This window comes from Rhinoderma darwinii, chromosome 5, assembly GCF_050947455.1.
Source record: "Rhinoderma darwinii isolate aRhiDar2 chromosome 5, aRhiDar2.hap1, whole genome shotgun sequence".
NCBI classification, from domain to species: domain Eukaryota; kingdom Metazoa; phylum Chordata; class Amphibia; order Anura; family Rhinodermatidae; genus Rhinoderma; species Rhinoderma darwinii.
The window spans coordinates 12,285,982-12,304,335 of NC_134691.1; positions in this window are offsets into that span (position 1 = coordinate 12,285,982).

An 18,354-nucleotide genomic window follows, 5' to 3' on the forward strand; every position below is an offset into this window, starting at 1 on the left:
CCTATATACATGAATATAACTACTATAATACTGCTCCCTATATACAAGAATATAACTACTATAATACTACCCCCTATATACAAGAATATAACTACTATAATACTACCCCCTATATACAAGAATATAACTACTATAATACTGCTCCTATATACAAGAATATAACTACTATAATACTGCCCCTATATACATGAATATAACTACTATAGTACTGCCCCTATATACATGAATATAACTACTATAATACTGCCCCTATATACAAGAATATAACTACTATAATACTACCCCTATATACAAGAATATAACTACTATAATACTGCCCCCTATATACAAGAATATAACTACTATAATACTGCCCCTATATACATGAATATAACTACTATAGTACTGCCCCTATATACATGAATATAACTACTATAATACTGCCCCTATATACAAGAATATAACTACTATAATACTGTTCCTATATACAAGAATATAACTACTATAATACTGCCCACTATATACAAGAATATAACTACTATAATACTACCCCCTATATACAAGAATATAACTACTATAATACTACCCCCTATATACAAGAATATAACTACTATAATACTACCCCCTATATACAAGAATATAACTACTATAATACTGCCCCCTATATACACAAGAATATAACTATTATAATACTGCTCCTATATACAAGAATATAACTACTATAATACTGCCCCCTATATACATGAATATAACTACTATAATACTGCCCCTATATACAAGAATATAACTACTATAATACTGCTCCCTATATACAAGAATATAACTACTATAATACTGCCCCTATATACAAGAATATAACTACTATAATACTACCCCCTATATACAAGAATATAACTACTATAATACTACCCCCTATATACAAGAATATAACTACTATAATACTGCTCCTATATACAAGAATATAACTACTATAATACTGCCCCTATATACAAGAATATAACTACTATAATACTGCTCCCTATATACAAGAATATAACTACTATAATACTGTTCCTACCGTGTTTCCCCGAAAGTAAGACAGTGTCTTACTTTCTTTTTATCCCCAAAAGCCCCACTATGTCTTACTTTCGGGGTATGTCTTATATTGGAAAAAAATTGTCGATTTTTTGCACTTTACTTTATTATTTATTATTTTTTTATTACTATGGTCTGTCCCTCAAAGGTCAAAAAAGACCTTTGGGGAACTTTATATATATTTTTTTCTTTCTTTTACACCATCTTTTCCCCTGTAACTGGAGCTGCACAGCAGCCCCAGTTACAGGGGAAATCAGCCCTCTCATAGTGACGATTGTCACTAATAGGGCTGTGCTGGGTCTTGTTAGACCCAGCAGCAGTCTGTCACTAACGGGACCCGGCGATCATGTGACCTGTCACATGATCACCGGGAGGAATAGAGACAGCGCCGCTGCTGCTGTCTCTATTCCTATACACAGCGTTCATTGAACGCTGTGTAAAAAGACATCGGATAAGACAGAAGCAGCTAAAGCTGCTTCTATCCTCTCCTCCGGGTCCCTGGCAGTCACTGACAGCCGGAGACCCGACATTCAGCTGCCCGATCGCGCGGGCAGCAAGTTAAAACCCGAGCCGTAAAAAGTCTATGGCTCGGGTTTTAAGGAGGAGGCGGCATTGACAAGTGCTGGGGACGGCGCGGTGACGTATGGAGAGGGGGGCGGCGCGGAAGTGGGCAGGAGGCGGCAATACCTCCGTGTTTCCCCGAAAGTAAGACATATGTCTTACTTTCGGGGTACGGCTTATATTAGCCGACCCCCCTGAAACCCCCGATACGTCTTACAATCGGGGGTGTCTTACTATCGGGGAAACACGGTATATACAAGAATATAACTACTATAATACTGCCCCTATATACATGAATATAACTACTATAATACTGCTCCCTATATACAAGAATATAACTACTATAATACTACCCCCTATATACAAGAATATAACTACTATAATACTACCCCCTATATACAAGAATATAACTACTATAATACTGCTCCTATATACAAGAATATAACTACTATAATACTGCCCCTATATACATGAATATAACTACTATAGTACTGCCCCTATATACATGAATATAACTACTATAATACTGCCCCTATATACAAGAATATAACTACTATAATACTACCCCTATATACAAGAATATAACTACTATAATACTGCCCCCTATATACAAGAATATAACTACTATAATACTGTCCCTATATACATGAATATAACTACTATAGTACTGCCCCTATATACATGAATATAACTACTATAATACAGCCCCTATATACAAGAATATAACTACTATAATACTGCTCCTATATACAAGAATATAACTACTATAATACTGCCCCCTATATACAAGGATATAACTACTATAATTATCTTTTTTATTTGAAAACTTGCAACAAAATATTACAATACCTTTGCAATACACTCATAACAGATAAAGAAAATAAACGTATGTCTCTTAATAACATCACAATCATTAAACAAACCATAATATATGAATATTGCTCCAGTATAGATTGTTTCAACTATTTTTCATGATATTATTCTAGACAGTATTACAGGAAAGTTCTTCTTTATTGGTGACCGGGCAGCATCGCGCACACCACAGATGGTACACGGTCACCACATTTATGAAATATAGTAAGCCTCTATGATATAAACTGAGTTCAGGCTAGAAGTCTCCATACAGCAGCAGAGAGTTTCACTGTCCCACTAGATGTGGTGACTGCAGGGACACAGCAGGGACATTACTCTGTAGATAAGTCTCTTGTATAAAGATGACATTGGTTTTGTCGTCAGACAGACGCTGGAATATCGCCTGCCGCCTGCTCCTATTCTTCACGCTGTTCACATTGATGGAGGTAATTTTCAGCCTCATCTTGGTTACATGTCTTTCCTACTTTTTTTCCTTCTTCCACTGCTATGTCCTACCAGAACCGATAAAAACAAGGGGACATATATGAAAACACAGAAAAAGGCCATACTTGCAAATGGACACAGCCAGGTCAGAAAATGCTGATGAAGGAGTGAGCAGGTGCTTTAAATAATAATAGCCACTCCCACTGGTCTTGAGGGGAGTGGTGTGTGGTGCATGGGATGTGTAGTAAGAAATAATAAATGAATAGTGTGTGTGTGCAAGTGTAATACTATGAGTGAAATATAGGGGGCAGTAATGAGTAAAGTGCCTCAATAGAAATAAAATGGATAATGGGGTGCAAGTGTGTGAAACATGGAGGGATAGTGTGTACGTCATGAGACACAACGTGTATAGCCAGGTAGAAGCCTATTTGTGACGCCTTGATAGTTCATAGAGCGGGCTACCCTGCTTGCTATGCCAAACAACAACACACCATGCTCTCCCAGCATCAAAGACCCAGCTGTGTCCAAGAGAAGCGAATATATGTAGTAATGAAAAATACCTGGGGTATTAGTAATCATTTTGGCCAAAAGGACGCAAGCTCGCAATCCACGACAAGGATCCCCAGACTTGCGAGTCCCTAACTCCTTAAATGGAACAGAACGTTCCTGATGTACAAACAGAACCGATAAAAACAAGGGGACATATATGAAAACACAGAAAAAGGCCATACTTGCAAATGGACACAGCCAGGTCAGAAAATGCTGATGAAGGAGTGAGCAGGTGCTTTAAATAATAATAGCCACTCCCACTGGTCTTGAGGGGAGTGGTGTGTGGTGCATGGGATGTGTAGTAAGAAATAATAAATGAATAGTGTGTGTGTGCAAGTGTAATACTATGAGTGAAATATAGGGGGCAGTAATGAGTAAAGTGCCTCAATAGAAATAAAATGGATAATGGGGTGCAAGTGTGTGAAACATGGAGGGATAGTGTGTACGTCATGAGGCACAACGTGTATAGCCAGGTAGAAGCCTATTTGTGACGCCTTGATAGTTCATAGAGCGGGCTACCCTGCTTGCTATGCCAAACAACAACACACCATGCTCTCCCAGCATCAAAGACCCAGCTGTGTCCAAGAGAAGCGAATATATGTAGTAATGAAAAATACCTGGGGTATTAGTAATCATTTTGGCCAAAAGGACGCAAGCTCGCAATCCACGACAAGGATCCCCAGACTTGCGAGTCCCTAACTCCTTAAATGGAACAGAACGTTCCTGATGTACAAACAGAACCGATAAAAACAAGGGGACATATATGAAAACACAGAAAAAGGCCATACTTGCAAATGGACACAGCCAGGTCAGAAAATGCTGATGAAGGAGTGAGCAGGTGCTTTAAATAATAATAATAGCCACTCCCACTGGTCTTGAGGGGAGTGGTGTGTGGTGCATGGGATGTGTAGTAAGAAATAATAAATGAATAGTGTGTGTGTGTGCAAGTGTAATACTATGAGTGAAATATAGGGGGCAGTAATGAGTAAAGTGCCTCAATAGAAATAAAATGGATAATGGGGTGCAAGTGTGTGAAACATGGAGGGATAGTGTGTACGTCATGAGGCACAACGTGTATAGCCAGGTAGAAGCCTATTTGTGACGCCTTGATAGTTCATAGAGCGGGCTACCCTGCTTGCTATGCCAAACAACAACACACCATGCTCTCCCAGCATCAAAGACCCAGCTGTGTCCAAGAGAAGCGAATATATGTAGTAATGAAAAATACCTGGGGTATTAGTAATCATTTTGGCCAAAAGGACGCAAGCTCGCAATCCACGACAAGGATCCCCAGACTTGCGAGTCCCTAACTCCTTAAATGGAACAGAACGTTCCTGATGTACAAACAGAACCGATAAAAACAAGGGGACATATATGAAAACACAGAAAAAGGCCATACTTGCAAATGGACACAGCCAGGTCAGAAAATGCTGATGAAGGAGTGAGCAGGTGCTTTAAATAATAATAGCCACTCCCACTGGTCTTGAGGGGAGTGGTGTGTGGTGCATGGGATGTGTAGTAAGAAATAATAAATGAATAGTGTGTGTGTGCAAGTGTAATACTATGAGTGAAATATAGGGGGCAGTAATGAGTAAAGTGCCTCAATAGAAATAAAATGGATAATGGGGTGCAAGTGTGTGCAACATGGAGGGATAGTGTGTACGTCATGAGGCACAACGTGTATAGCCAGGTAGAAGCCTATTTGTGACGCCTTGATAGTTCATAGAGTGGGCTACCCTGCTTGCTATGCCAAACAACAACACACCATGCTCTCCCAGCATCAAAGACCCAGCTGTGTCCAAGAGAAGCGAATATATGTAGTAATGAAAAATACCTGGGGTATTAGTAATCATTTTGGCCAAAAGGACGCAAGCTCGCAATCCACGACAAGGATCCCCAGACTTGCGAGTCCCTAACTCCTTAAATGGAACAGAACGTTCCTGATGTACAAACAGAACCGATAAAAACAAGGGGACATATATGAAAACACAGAAAAAGGCCATACTTGCAAATGGACACAGCCAGGTCAGAAAATGCTGATGAAGGAGTGAGCAGGTGCTTTAAATAATAATAGCCACTCCCACTGGTCTTGAGGGGAGTGGTGTGTGGTGCATGGGATGTGTAGTAAGAAATAATAAATGAATAGTGTGTGTGTGCAAGTGTAATACTATGAGTGAAATATAGGGGGCAGTAATGAGTAAAGTGCCTCAATAGAAATAAAATGGATAATGGGGTGCAAGTGTGTGAAACATGGAGGGATAGTGTGTACGTCATGAGGCACAACGTGTATAGCCAGGTAGAAGCCTATTTGTGACGCCTTGATAGTTCATAGAGCGGGCTACCCTGCTTGCTATGCCAAACAACAACACACCATGCTCTCCCAGCATCAAAGACCCAGCTGTGTCCAAGAGAAGCGAATATATGTAGTAATGAAAAATACCTGGGGTATTAGTAATCATTTTGGCCAAAAGGACGCAAGCTCGCAATCCACGACAAGGATCCCCAGACTTGCGAGTCCCTAACTCCTTAAATGGAACAGAACGTTCCTGATGTACAAACAGAACCGATAAAAACAAGGGGACATATATGAAAACACAGAAAAAGGCCATACTTGCAAATGGACACAGCCAGGTCAGAAAATGCTGATGAAGGAGTGAGCAGGTGCTTTAAATAATAATAGCCACTCCCACTGGTCTTGAGGGGAGTGGTGTGTGGTGCATGGGATGTGTAGTAAGAAATAATAAATGAATAGTGTGTGTGTGCAAGTGTAATACTATGAGTGAAATATAGGGGGCAGTAATGAGTAAAGTGCCTCAATGGAAATAAAATGGATAATGGGGTGCAAGTGTGTGAAACATGGAGGGATAGTGTGTACGTCATGAGGCACAACGTGTATAGCCAGGTAGAAGCCTATTTGTGACGCCTTGATAGTTCATAGAGCGGGCTACCCTGCTTGCTATGCCAAACAACAACACACCATGCTCTCCCAGCATCAAAGACCCAGCTGTGTCCAAGAGAAGCGAATATATGTAGTAATGAAAAATACCTGGGGTATTAGTAATCATTTTGGCCAAAAGGACGCAAGCTCGCAATCCACGACAAGGATCCCCAGACTTGCGAGTCCCTAACTCCTTAAATGGAACAGAACGTTCCTGATGTACAAACAGAACCGATAAAAACAAGGGGACATATATGAAAACACAGAAAAAGGCCATACTTGCAAATGGACACAGCCAGGTCAGAAAATGCTGATGAAGGAGTGAGCAGGTGCTTTAAATAATAATAGCCACTCCCACTGGTCTTGAGGGGAGTGGTGTGTGGTGCATGGGATGTGTAGTAAGAAATAATAAATGAATAGTGTGTGTGTGCAAGTGTAATACTATGAGTGAAATATAGGGGGCAGTAATGAGTAAAGTGCCTCAATAGAAATAAAATGGATAATGGGGTGCAAGTGTGTGAAACATGGAGGGATACTGTGTACGTCATGAGGCACAACGTGTATAGCCAGGTAGAAGCCTATTTGTGACGCCTTGATAGTTCATAGAGCGGGCTACCCTGCTTGCTATGCCAAACAACAACACACCATGCTCTCCCAGCATCAAAGACCCAGCTGTGTCCAAGAGAAGCGAATATATGTAGTAATGAAAAATACCTGGGGTATTAGTAATCATTTTGGCCAAAAGGACGCAAGCTCGCAATCCACGACAAGGATCCCCAGACTTGCGAGTCCCTAACTCCTTAAATGGAACAGAACGTTCCTGATGTACAAACAGAACCGATAAAAACAAGGGGACATATATGAAAACACAGAAAAAGGCCATACTTGCAAATGGACACAGCCAGGTCAGAAAATGCTGATGAAGGAGTGAGCAGGTGCTTTAAATAATAATAGCCACTCCCACTGGTCTTGAGGGGAGTGGTGTGTGGTGCATGGGATGTGTAGTAAGAAATAATAAATGAATAGTGTGTGTGTGCAAGTGTAATACTATGAGTGAAATATAGGGGGCAGTAATGAGTAAAGTGCCTCAATAGAAATAAAATGGATAATGGGGTGCAAGTGTGTGAAACATGGAGGGATAGTGTGTACGTCATGAGGCACAACGTGTATAGCCAGGTAGAAGCCTATTTGTGACGCCTTGATAGTTCATAGAGCGGGCTACCCTGCTTGCTATGCCAAACAACAACACACCATGCTCTCCCAGCATCAAAGACCCAGCTGTGTCCAAGAGAAGCGAATATATGTAGTAATGAAAAATACCTGGGGTATTAGTAATCATTTTGGCCAAAAGGACGCAAGCTCGCAATCCACGACAAGGATCCCCAGACTTGCGAGTCCCTAACTCCTTAAATGGAACAGAACGTTCCTGATGTACAAACAGAACCGATAAAAACAAGGGGACATATATGAAAACACAGAAAAAGGCCATACTTGCAAATGGACACAGCCAGGTCAGAAAATGCTGATGAAGGAGTGAGCAGGTGCTTTAAATAATAATAGCCACTCCCACTGGTCTTGAGGGGAGTGGTGTGTGGTGCATGGGATGTGTAGTAAGAAATAATAAATGAATAGTGTGTGTGTGCAAGTGTAATACTATGAGTGAAATATAGGGGGCAGTAATGAGTAAAGTGCCTCAATAGAAATAAAATGGATAATGGGGTGCAAGTGTGTGCAACATGGAGGGATAGTGTGTACGTCATGAGGCACAACGTGTATAGCCAGGTAGAAGCCTATTTGTGACGCCTTGATAGTTCATAGAGCGGGCTACCCTGCTTGCTATGCCAAACAACAACACACCATGCTCTCCCAGCATCAAAGACCCAGCTGTGTCCAAGAGAAGCGAATATATGTAGTAATGAAAAATACCTGGGGTATTAGTAATCATTTTGGCCAAAAGGACGCAAGCTCGCAATCCACGACAAGGATCCCCAGACTTGCGAGTCCCTAACTCCTTAAATGGAACAGAACGTTCCTGATGTACAAACAGAACCGATAAAAACAAGGGGACATATATGAAAACACAGAAAAAGGCCATACTTGCAAATGGACACAGCCAGGTCAGAAAATGCTGATGAAGGAGTGAGCAGGTGCTTTAAATAATAATAGCCACTCCCACTGGTCTTGAGGGGAGTGGTGTGTGGTGCATGGGATGTGTAGTAAGAAATAATAAATGAATAGTGTGTGTGTGCAAGTGTAATACTATGAGTGAAATATAGGGGGCAGTAATGAGTAAAGTGCCTCAATAGAAATAAAATGGATAATGGGGTGCAAGTGTGTGAAACATGGAGGGATAGTGTGTACGTCATGAGGCACAACGTGTATAGCCAGGTAGAAGCCTATTTGTGACGCCTTGATAGTTCATAGAGCGGGCTACCCTGCTTGCTATGCCAAACAACAACACACCATGCTCTCCCAGCATCAAAGACCCAGCTGTGTCCAAGAGAAGCGAATATATGTAGTAATGAAAAATACCTGGGGTATTAGTAATCATTTTGGCCAAAAGGACGCAAGCTCGCAATCCACGACAAGGATCCCCAGACTTGCGAGTCCCTAACTCCTTAAATGGAACAGAACGTTCCTGATGTACAAACAGAACCGATAAAAACAAGGGGACATATATGAAAACACAGAAAAAGGCCATACTTGCAAATGGACACAGCCAGGTCAGAAAATGCTGATGAAGGAGTGAGCAGGTGCTTTAAATAATAATAGCCACTCCCACTGGTCTTGAGGGGAGTGGTGTGTGGTGCATGGGATGTGTAGTAAGAAATAATAAATGAATAGTGTGTGTGTGCAAGTGTAATACTATGAGTGAAATATAGGGGGCAGTAATGAGTAAAGTGCCTCAATAGAAATAAAATGGATAATGGGGTGCAAGTGTGTGAAACATGGAGGGATAGTGTGTACGTCATGAGGCACAACGTGTATAGCCAGGTAGAAGCCTATTTGTGACGCCTTGATAGTTCATAGAGCGGGCTACCCTGCTTGCTATGCCAAACAACAACACACCATGCTCTCCCAGCATCAAAGACCCAGCTGTGTCCAAGAGAAGCGAATATATGTAGTAATGAAAAATACCTGGGGTATTAGTAATCATTTTGGCCAAAAGGACGCAAGCTCGCAATCCACGACAAGGATCCCCAGACTTGCGAGTCCCTAACTCCTTAAATGGAACAGAACGTTCCTGATGTACAAACAGAACCGATAAAAACAAGGGGACATATATGAAAACACAGAAAAAGGCCATACTTGCAAATGGACACAGCCAGGTCAGAAAATGCTGATGAAGGAGTGAGCAGGTGCTTTAAATAATAATAGCCACTCCCACTGGTCTTGAGGGGAGTGGTGTGTGGTGCATGGGATGTGTAGTAAGAAATAATAAATGAATAGTGTGTGTGTGCAAGTGTAATACTATGAGTGAAATATAGGGGGCAGTAATGAGTAAAGTGCCTCAATAGAAATAAAATGGATAATGGGGTGCAAGTGTGTGAAACATGGAGGGATAGTGTGTACGTCATGAGGCACAACGTGTATAGCCAGGTAGAAGCCTATTTGTGACGCCTTGATAGTTCATAGAGCGGGCTACCCTGCTTGCTATGCCAAACAACAACACACCATGCTCTCCCAGCATCAAAGACCCAGCTGTGTCCAAGAGAAGCGAATATATGTAGTAATGAAAAATACCTGGGGTATTAGTAATCATTTTGGCCAAAAGGACGCAAGCTCGCAATCCACGACAAGGATCCCCAGACTTGCGAGTCCCTAACTCCTTAAATGGAACAGAACGTTCCTGATGTACAAACAGAACCGATAAAAACAAGGGGACATATATGAAAACACAGAAAAAGGCCATACTTGCAAATGGACACAGCCAGGTCAGAAAATGCTGATGAAGGAGTGAGCAGGTGCTTTAAATAATAATAGCCACTCCCACTGGTCTTGAGGGGAGTGGTGTGTGGTGCATGGGATGTGTAGTAAGAAATAATAAATGAATAGTGTGTGTGTGCAAGTGTAATACTATGAGTGAAATATAGGGGGCAGTAATGAGTAAAGTGCCTCAATAGAAATAAAATGGATAATGGGGTGCAAGTGTGTGAAACATGGAGGGATAGTGTGTACGTCATGAGGCACAACGTGTATAGCCAGGTAGAAGCCTATTTGTGACGCCTTGATAGTTCATAGAGCGGGCTACCCTGCTTGCTATGCCAAACAACAACACACCATGCTCTCCCAGCATCAAAGACCCAGCTGTGTCCAAGAGAAGCGAATATATGTAGTAATGAAAAATACCTGGGGTATTAGTAATCATTTTGGCCAAAAGGACGCAAGCTCGCAATCCACGACAAGGATCCCCAGACTTGCGAGTCCCTAACTCCTTAAATGGAACAGAACGTTCCTGATGTACAAACAGAACCGATAAAAACAAGGGGACATATATGAAAACACAGAAAAAGGCCATACTTGCAAATGGACACAGCCAGGTCAGAAAATGCTGATGAAGGAGTGAGCAGGTGCTTTAAATAATAATAGCCACTCCCACTGGTCTTGAGGGGAGTGGTGTGTGGTGCATGGGATGTGTAGTAAGAAATAATAAATGAATAGTGTGTGTGTGCAAGTGTAATACTATGAGTGAAATATAGGGGGCAGTAATGAGTAAAGTGCCTCAATGGAAATAAAATGGATAATGGGGTGCAAGTGTGTGAAACATGGAGGGATAGTGTGTACGTCATGAGGCACAACGTGTATAGCCAGGTAGAAGCCTATTTGTGACGCCTTGATAGTTCATAGAGCGGGCTACCCTGCTTGCTATGCCAAACAACAACACACCATGCTCTCCCAGCATCAAAGACCCAGCTGTGTCCAAGAGAAGCGAATATATGTAGTAATGAAAAATACCTGGGGTATTAGTAATCATTTTGGCCAAAAGGACGCAAGCTCGCAATCCACGACAAGGATCCCCAGACTTGCGAGTCCCTAACTCCTTAAATGGAACAGAACGTTCCTGATGTACAAACAGAACCGATAAAAACAAGGGGACATATATGAAAACACAGAAAAAGGCCATACTTGCAAATGGACACAGCCAGGTCAGAAAATGCTGATGAAGGAGTGAGCAGGTGCTTTAAATAATAATAGCCACTCCCACTGGTCTTGAGGGGAGTGGTGTGTGGTGCATGGGATGTGTAGTAAGAAATAATAAATGAATAGTGTGTGTGTGCAAGTGTAATACTATGAGTGAAATATAGGGGGCAGTAATGAGTAAAGTGCCTCAATAGAAATAAAATGGATAATGGGGTGCAAGTGTGTGAAACATGGAGGGATAGTGTGTACGTCATGAGGCACAACGTGTATAGCCAGGTAGAAGCCTATTTGTGACGCCTTGATAGTTCATAGAGCGGGCTACCCTGCTTGCTATGCCAAACAACAACACACCATGCTCTCCCAGCATCAAAGACCCAGCTGTGTCCAAGAGAAGCGAATATATGTAGTAATGAAAAATACCTGGGGTATTAGTAATCATTTTGGCCAAAAGGACGCAAGCTCGCAATCCACGACAAGGATCCCCAGACTTGCGAGTCCCTAACTCCTTAAATGGAACAGAACGTTCCTGATGTACAAACAGAACCGATAAAAACAAGGGGACATATATGAAAACACAGAAAAAGGCCATACTTGCAAATGGACACAGCCAGGTCAGAAAATGCTGATGAAGGAGTGAGCAGGTGCTTTAAATAATAATAGCCACTCCCACTGGTCTTGAGGGGAGTGGTGTGTGGTGCATGGGATGTGTAGTAAGAAATAATAAATGAATAGTGTGTGTGTGCAAGTGTAATACTATGAGTGAAATATAGGGGGCAGTAATGAGTAAAGTGCCTCAATAGAAATAAAATGGATAATGGGGTGCAAGTGTGTGAAACATGGAGGGATAGTGTGTACGTCATGAGGCACAACGTGTATAGCCAGGTAGAAGCCTATTTGTGACGCCTTGATAGTTCATAGAGCGGGCTACCCTGCTTGCTATGCCAAACAACAACACACCATGCTCTCCCAGCATCAAAGACCCAGCTGTGTCCAAGAGAAGCGAATATATGTAGTAATGAAAAATACCTGGGGTATTAGTAATCATTTTGGCCAAAAGGACGCAAGCTCGCAATCCACGACAAGGATCCCCAGACTTGCGAGTCCCTAACTCCTTAAATGGAACAGAACGTTCCTGATGTACAAACAGAACCGATAAAAACAAGGGGACATATATGAAAACACAGAAAAAGGCCATACTTGCAAATGGACACAGCCAGGTCAGAAAATGCTGATGAAGGAGTGAGCAGGTGCTTTAAATAATAATAGCCACTCCCACTGGTCTTGAGGGGAGTGGTGTGTGGTGCATGGGATGTGTAGTAAGAAATAATAAATGAATAGTGTGTGTGTGCAAGTGTAATACTATGAGTGAAATATAGGGGGCAGTAATGAGTAAAGTGCCTCAATAGAAATAAAATGGATAATGGGGTGCAAGTGTGTGAAACATGGAGGGATAGTGTGTACGTCATGAGGCACAACGTGTATAGCCAGGTAGAAGCCTATTTGTGACGCCTTGATAGTTCATAGAGCGGGCTACCCTGCTTGCTATGCCAAACAACAACACACCATGCTCTCCCAGCATCAAAGACCCAGCTGTGTCCAAGAGAAGCGAATATATGTAGTAATGAAAAATACCTGGGGTATTAGTAATCATTTTGGCCAAAAGGACGCAAGCTCGCAATCCACGACAAGGATCCCCAGACTTGCGAGTCCCTAACTCCTTAAATGGAACAGAACGTTCCTGATGTACAAACAGAACCGATAAAAACAAGGGGACATATATGAAAACACAGAAAAAGGCCATACTTGCAAATGGACACAGCCAGGTCAGAAAATGCTGATGAAGGAGTGAGCAGGTGCTTTAAATAATAATAGCCACTCCCACTGGTCTTGAGGGGAGTGGTGTGTGGTGCATGGGATGTGTAGTAAGAAATAATAAATGAATAGTGTGTGTGTGCAAGTGTAATACTATGAGTGAAATATAGGGGGCAGTAATGAGTAAAGTGCCTCAATAGAAATAAAATGGATAATGGGGTGCAAGTGTGTGAAACATGGAGGGATAGTGTGTACGTCATGAGGCACAACGTGTATAGCCAGGTAGAAGCCTATTTGTGACGCCTTGATAGTTCATAGAGCGGGCTACCCTGCTTGCTATGCCAAACAACAACACACCATGCTCTCCCAGCATCAAAGACCCAGCTGTGTCCAAGAGAAGCGAATATATGTAGTAATGAAAAATACCTGGGGTATTAGTAATCATTTTGGCCAAAAGGACGCAAGCTCGCAATCCACGACAAGGATCCCCAGACTTGCGAGTCCCTAACTCCTTAAATGGAACAGAACGTTCCTGATGTACAAACAGAACCGATAAAAACAAGGGGACATATATGAAAACACAGAAAAAGGCCATACTTTTATCGGTTCTGTTTGTACATCAGGAACGTTCTGTTCCATTTAAGGAGTTAGGGACTCGCAAGTCTGGGGATCCTTGTCGTGGATTGCGAGCTTGCGTCCTTTTGGCCAAAATGATTACTAATACCCCAGGTATTTTTCATTACTACATATATTCGCTTCTCTTGGACACAGCTGGGTCTTTGATGCTGGGAGAGCATGGTGTGTTGTTGTTTGGCATAGCAAGCAGGGTAGCCCGCTCTATGAACTATCAAGGCGTCACATATAGGCTTCTACCTGGCTATACACGTTGTGCCTCATGACGTACACACTATCCCTCCATGTTTCACACACTTGCACCCCATTATCCATTTTATTTCTATTGAGGCACTTTACTCATTACTGCCCCCTATATTTCACTCATAGTATTACACTTGCACACACACACTATTCATTTATTATTTCTTACTACACATCCCATGCACCACACACCACTCCCCTCAAGACCAGTGGGAGTGGCTATTATTATTTAAAGCACCTGCTCACTCCTTCATCAGCATTTTCTGACCTGGCTGTGTCCATTTGCAAGTATGGCCTTTTTCTGTGTTTTCATATATGTCCCCTTGTTTTTATCGGTTCTGTTTGTACATCAGGAACGTTCTGTTCCATTTAAGGAGTTAGGGACTCGCAAGTCTGGGGATCCTTGTCGTGGATTGCGAGCTTGCGTCCTTTTGGCCAAAATGATTACTAATACCCCAGGTATTTTTCATTACTACATATATTCGCTTCTCTTGGACACAGCTGGGTCTTTGATGCTGGGAGAGCATGGTGTGTTGTTGTTTGGCATAGCAAGCAGGGTAGCCCGCTCTATGAACTATCAAGGCGTCACAAATAGGCTTCTACCTGGCTATACACGTTGTGCCTCATGACGTACACACTATCCCTCCATGTTTCACACACTTGCACCCCATTATCCATTTTATTTCTATTGAGGCACTTTACTCATTACTGCCCCCTATATTCCACTCATAGTATTACACTTGCACACACACACTATTCATTTATTATTTCTTACTACACATCCCATGCACCACACACCACTCCCCTCAAGACCAGTTGGAGTGGCTATTATTATTTAAAGCACCTGCTCACTCCTTCATCAGCATTTTCTGACCTGGCTGTGTCCATTTGCAAGTATGGCCTTTTTCTGTGTTTTCATATATGTCCCCTTGTTTTTATCGGTTCTGTTTGTACATCAGGAACGTTCTGTTCCATTTAAGGAGTTAGGGACTCGCAAGTCTGGGGATCCTTGTCGTGGATTGCGAGCTTGCGTCCTTTTGGCCAAAATGATTACTAATACCCCAGGTATTTTTCATTACTACATATATTCGCTTCTCTTGGACACAGCTGGGTCTTTGATGCTGGGAGAGCATGGTGTGTTGTTGTTTGGCATAGCAAGCAGGGTAGCCCGCTCTATGAACTATCAAGGCGTCACAAATAGGCTTCTACCTGGCTATACACGTTGTGCCTCATGACGTACACACTATCCCTCCATGTTTCACACACTTGCACCCCATTATCCATTTTATTTCTATTGAGGCACTTTACTCATTACTGCCCCCTATATTTCACTCATAGTATTACACTTGCACACACACACTATTCATTTATTATTTCTTACTACACATCCCATGCACCACACACCACTCCCCTCAAGACCAGTGGGAGTGGCTATTATTATTTAAAGCACCTGCTCACTCCTTCATCAGCATTTTCTGACCTGGCTGTGTCCATTTGCAAGTATGGCCTTTTTCTGTGTTTTCATATATGTCCCCTTGTTTTTATCGGTTCTGTTTGTACATCAGGAACGTTCTGTTCCATTTAAGGAGTTAGGGACTCGCAAGTCTGGGGATCCTTGTCGTGGATTGCGAGCTTGCGTCCTTTTGGCCAAAATGATTACTAATACCCCAGGTATTTTTCATTACTACATATATTCGCTTCTCTTGGACACAGCTGGGTCTTTGATGCTGGGAGAGCATGGTGTGTTGTTGTTTGGCATAGCAAGCAGGGTAGCCCGCTCTATGAACTATCAAGGCGTCACAAATAGGCTTCTACCTGGCTATACACGTTGTGCCTCATGACGTACACACTATCCCTCCATGTTTCACACACTTGCACCCCATTATCCATTTTATTTCTATTGAGGCACTTTACTCATTACTGCCCCCTATATTTCACTCATAGTATTACACTTGCACACACACACTATTCATTTATTATTTCTTACTACACATCCCATGCACCACACACCACTCCCCTCAAGACCAGTGGGAGTGGCTATTATTATTTAAAGCACCTGCTCACTCCTTCATCAGCATTTTCTGACCTGGCTGTGTCCATTTGCAAGTATGGCCTTTTTCTGTGTTTTCATATATGTCCCCTTGTTTTTATCGGTTCTGTTTGTACATCAGGAACGTTCTGTTCCATTTAAGGAGTTAGGGACTCGCAAGTCTGGGGATCCTTGTCGTGGATTGCGAGCTTGCGTCCTTTTGGCCAAAATGATTACTAATACCCCAGGTATTTTTCATTACTACATATATTCGCTTCTCTTGGACACAGCTGGGTCTTTGATGCTGGGAGAGCATGGTGTGTTGTTGTTTGGCATAGCAAGCAGGGTAGCCCGCTCTATGAACTATCAAGGCGTCACAAATAGGCTTCTACCTGGCTATACACGTTGTGCCTCATGACGTACACACTATCCCTCCATGTTTCACACACTTGCACCCCATTATCCATTTTATTTCTATTGAGGCACTTTACTCATTACTGCCCCCTATATTTCACTCATAGTATTACACTTGCACACACACACTATTCATTTATTATTTCTTACTACACATCCCATGCACCACACACCACTCCCCTCAAGACCCGTGGGAGTGGCTATTATTATTTAAAGCACCTGCTCACTCCTTCATCAGCATTTTCTGACCTGGCTGTGTCCATTTGCAAGTATGGCCTTTTTCTGTGTTTTCACTGCTATGTCCTGTAACACCCCATCTTTTGGTGGACATTGGGGGGTCAGCATCTTCATCCTGAGGTTCGTCGCCTGGGATGTGTGAGGAGACTTGCTCCATCTCTGCTTCTTCTTCCTGTTCATCTTCCCCCAGCGCACAGTAACGTCCCCCAGTTATCGCCAGCACTGGAGACTCCGGTGATTTCTTTGTAGCAGTAATTTTTTTCCTAGAAGAATCATCTGTTTTACTTCTCCTTTTAACCGTCTGAAATCCCTCCTCATCGATACTGGTTGCTGCGGCTGGATCAGCTGGTTCCTTACTGGTCGCTGCGGCTGGATCAGCTGGTTCCTTACTGGTGTTGGGCAGATGTTTCGATGTTTTGGTGACAGAGTGACTGGATATTTTACTTTTAGCATGACCTCTATTTTCAGTGGCTGGTGACACTTGTGCAGCATCCACAGATGGGACATTCGTCTCTGGAGCAGGATCTCTGGTACTTTGGCTCACATCATCGTTGGGACTTCCAGGTTCTGGGGTTGTATCTACACCTATGGAGACATCCTCCTGTCCTTCCTCCATGGCTCCTTTAAAGGTCTCCTCTTTATTATGTTCTGCATGCGGACACTCCCGGAATGTATGTCCAGGTCCTAAGCACAGGTTACAGATGACAGGTCCTGTACACTCGTCCTTCACATGCCCAAACTGACCACATAGTGAGCACTTAATACGGGAACAGTTGAATGCCAGGTGTCTGCCCCCACAACTATGGCACAGTCGCGGTTGACCAGGGTAGTAGCATACGCCTCTCTCCGAGCCCAAGTAGAAGGAGTGCGGCAGATGTCTGGTCACTCCATTCTCCTGAACCAGCTGGATCTTGACAGAATATCCTCCATTCCAGATCTCCTCCTCATCATAGATCTTTGTTGGCAGTCTCTTCACCTCACAATATCTGCTCAACCAGAGCTGCAAATCTGCCAGAGCCACCACCTCAGACTGGAACAGGACAGTGGCGGTGACTACCTGGGGTTAGTCAGCTGGATGACATGTAGATGCTCCCACATTGCGTGCTCCTTTGTATCATTATAAATACTCCAGAATAAGTCTAGACTATATTGCAGCTTGAAACTGATGTCATAGTTCCTGCTGGAGGGAACGTGGATCAGAGAGAATACCTCAGAAGCTTTAAACTTCATAAACTCCTTCAACAAAACTTTCCCAATGTAGAGTCTGGAGGGGAGGTTTTCCTCTGGTCCTGAGTACCTGATTCTGACCGCGTTCCTCCTCTGAGGTGTGGGGTTAGTCGGTCTTGTGACGCTGGAGAACAGTCTCCTGTATTTTGGTCTGTCAGCAGGTGGGTCAGGACTGGACCTCTCCTCAGCTGATTGTACTGCAGATCCTCCTGTGTCTGCT